Source organism: Pteropus vampyrus, unplaced genomic scaffold (assembly GCF_000151845.1).
Source record: "Pteropus vampyrus isolate Shadow unplaced genomic scaffold, Pvam_2.0 Scaffold417, whole genome shotgun sequence".
NCBI lineage: Eukaryota > Metazoa > Chordata > Mammalia > Chiroptera > Pteropodidae > Pteropus > Pteropus vampyrus.
In genome coordinates this window covers 377,726-381,648 of record NW_011889198.1, presented here as the reverse complement: position 1 = coordinate 381,648, position 3,923 = coordinate 377,726, and the positions used below count along the sequence as shown (strand labels likewise).

The 3,923-nt window shown below is 33.7% G+C and overlaps 1 protein-coding gene across 1 annotated transcript in view; it reads right to left on the bottom strand.

Annotated features, from left to right (window-relative positions):
* Window positions 1-3,923, bottom strand: part of LOC105306060 (ATP-binding cassette sub-family A member 3-like) — a 104,046-nt gene that overhangs the window by 52,706 nt on the left and 47,417 nt on the right. The gene's annotated exons all lie outside the window — the stretch shown is intronic.

The window sequence follows — 3,923 nt, the reverse complement described above, 5'->3', positions numbered from 1 at the left end:
ATAACGGAAACTTAGTTCTCGTGAAGGAACATGACCACAAACTTCGTCGGCGCCTCAACTTCAAAGCATACTTATAAATGAATCATTAGAATTAGCAACATCTTACCACCTCGCACCCATTAGAAGGGCTATTATCAAACGGGACCAGCAATAACAAGCGTTGGAGAGGAGGTGGAGAAAAAGGGCCCCCTCACACACTGCCACTGGGAATGTAAACTGGGGCAGCTACTACGGAAAACAGTGTGGAGGTTCCTTGAAAAATTAAGAATGGAATTACCATATGACCCAGCCATCCCTCTTCCGGGTATCTACCTGAAAAATTTGAAAGCACTTATTTGTAAAGATACACACACACACACATTCACTGCAGCATTACTTACAACAGTCAAGACATTGAACACACCAGGTGTCCTTCAACAGGTGACTGGATAAAGAAAATGTGGTACATTTATACAGTGGAATATTACTCAGCCATAAAAAAGATAAAATACTGCCATCTGCAACATGAATGGATCTTGAAAGTTCTTATGTGAAGGGAAATCAATTAGATGGAAAAGGACAAGAACCATATGATTTCACTCATGTGGGATATAAAACAAAAAGCAACAAACGAACAAATGATACAAACTCATAGATACAGACAACAGGATTGTGGTTACAAGGGAGTGGGGGGAGGATGAGGAGGGCAAAGGAAACCAAATGCAAGGTGACAGAAGGGGACTAGACTTTAGGTGGTGAGCACACGAGAGAGTATGAAGATGCTGTCTTATAAAGTCGTACCCTAAGGGTCTATTATATATAATATTATTAACCAGTGGAACCCCAATAAATTTAATGAAAAATAAAACTAATACTAAAGCTCTCATAAGCTTTTTAAAAATATGAAGATTTTGTGATATTAGAGGTACATTTTATTTTGCAAAGATCCAAACCTACAGAAACGTTGCAAAAACAATACAATAAATTGTCTTACACTCTTCAACTAAAAAAAGAATTAGCAATATCTCACGCAGAAGGACATTCTAGAAAATATCAATTGTTATCTTTGGAGTGATGATAATAGAAATAATTTATTTTGTATTTTTGGCTTCGTTAACTGTATGTTCTAATTTTCAATGAGTATAAATGAGTACAAATCACTCAGGTAATAAAAACACTTAGAGTTTGTTAACATAGAACATTCCAGCATTGCCATAGTCATTTGACAACATTTATGAATTACGTTATAAGCTGCGTTCTATACTAGATTGTGGTAGATGCTTTTAAAACTGAAAATCGAGATGATAAAACTGCTATCAATGAAAATTTTAAATTCTAGTTGGGGAAGGTAATATATAATAACCTAAAATAGTTTTAAAATATTTATATGACATTTATCCATAGCTGTGATAACTGGGGAAGTTCAGGAGGAAAATATCACTTTCCATCCCGTAACTCATCAATCCTACTTTTAAAATACGCTACGAAGAGAATAAATGTATTGAGAGATATCTAGAATAACATGAGTGACAGTGTGTCCCAAAGTACCCCTGTCGTCCTGCAGTCCCATCCATTATCGTGTTTATTTAGATGCTTTCCTTTTGAACAATGTATTCTGCTCTCGGATGCATTGAAATGAGAGTGGCTGGTCACTCACTCCTTTTCACTTCTAGTTTCTGTCATGGACCTTTCATTTCTGATTTCAATACTTTGAATCATCTGTTTTTCTCATGGTCAGCTAAAGTTTTACCCATTTTATTGATCTTTTCAAAGAACCAATTTTGGTTTCGTTAATTTTTGGTTTCATTAATTCTATTATTTCCTTCCTTCTGATTGCTTCGGGATTAGTTTGCTAATCTTTTTGAAAGTCTTAAGTTGAAAGGTTAGATTCTTTAGTTGAGAACTTTCTTTTTTAAAAAATAGACATTTATAGCTATAAATTTCCCTGTAAGCACTGCTTCAGCTGCATCTCATATGTTTTGTATGTTATGTCTTTACTTGCATTCATGTCAAAGTATTTCCTAATTTTCTTTGTGATTTCTTCTTCTACCATTAGTATTTAGAAATACATTTAATTTCCATAAATTTGTGAATCCCCAAATTTCTTCCTGTTGCTAAATTATAATTTCACACCATTATAATTAGAAACTATGTTGTGTGATTTCAATTTTTTAAATTCATTGAGGCTTTTTTTATGGCCTGCTACATGATCTATTCTGGAGAATGTTCCATACGTGGTTGAGAAGAATATAAATTTTGCTGCTATTGCATGAGATGTTGTGTAGGTGTCTGTTAGGTATATTTTGTGTGTAGTATTGTTCAAGTCTTCTATTTACTTGTTGATATTTTGCCTAGTTGTTCTATCCTTTATTGAAAGTGGGGTATTGAAATCTCTAATTATTATTTTTTAATTTGTCTATTTCTCTCTTAAATTTTGTCAGTTTCTGCTTCACATATCTTGGCTGTGTTGGTAGGTACATATATTTATAACTGTTACAACTTCCTGATGAATTGGCCCTTCTGTAAAATATCCTTCCTTATTCCTAGTAACGCTTTGCATTTCAAAGTCTATTTTGTCTGATGTTTGCATAGCTATTCTAGCTTTCTTGTGGTTGCTTTTTGTATGACATTCTTTACTTTCACCCTATCTGTATTTTGCATCTAAAGTGTGTCTCCTGCAGACAGCATAGAGACGGATCTTATTTTTATACATCTGACAATCTGTCTTTTATGTGGATTATTTAATCCATTAACAGTATATTATTGATACAGCTGGATATATGTCTACCATTTTACTTTTTCTTTTTACTATGTCTTATGTCTTATTTTGTTCCTCAATTCCTCCTTTATTTTTTTCATTAAATGGATATTTTCTAGTATAACATTTTAATTCCTTTTATGATTCTTTTCACTACATATTTTGAATTATTTTTCTTAATGGTTGCTCTGAGGCTTACCATATACAATTTACCTTAAGAGTTTCTACTTCAGATTTATATTAAAGTCAGATTTATATTGACTTTATTCCAGAGAACTATAGAATCATTACTCCTATGTAGCTTTATTCCTTCTTCTTTTTGTGATACTGCTGTTATCATATGACATCTATATATGTCACCATTACAAGAATACATTGTTATTACCATTTATAGAATTTTATGTCTATTAAAGAGGTTGAGAAAGAAAGGAGGGCATCTATATATTTATAGAGTTTGTTAAATTTACCTCTTATTTACCAGTTTTGGTTCTCTTTATTTGTTCCTGTGGATTTGTGTTCTCATCAAGCACCATTTCCTGACTCTGTTACAAGTTTGCTCCTGTCCACCTCCCTTGTGCTGTTATTGTCAAATAGGCTACTTTTCTCTACATTGCAAGCCTAAAATTACAGTTATATATTTTCATATAATTTCTCTTAAGATTAGTTGAGAAGTAATATGCGTTCATTTTATATACATAAACTAATATTACATAATTATCTTTATCGATACTCGTGTGTGTGTGTGTGTGTGTGTGTGTGTGCGCGCGCGCGCGCGTGCGCACGTGCTCAAATTTCCATCTGGGCTTATTTGCTTTCAGGCCAAAGGACTTGCTTCAAGTCAACTAGCAATAAATTCACTCGGGTTCTGTATATCTGGGAATGTGTTGTTCAATGTTCACTTCTGAAAGACAGAGGTGAGACTCTTGGTTGACAGTTTTGCTTTCAGCACTTTTTATATATTGTCCCATTGGTCCCTGGCCTCCATTGTTTCAAATGAGAAGTCAGTCATTAGTCTTACTGGGGTGCCATTATATGTGACAAGTCATTTTTTCACTCTGCCTTCAATATTTTCTGTCTCTCAGAGTTTTAACTATGGTGTGGATCTCTCTAAATTTATTCTATTTGGAGCTTGTTGAGCTTCTTGGATATGTAGATTAATGTTTTCAGCAAATCTAGGAAGTTTCAA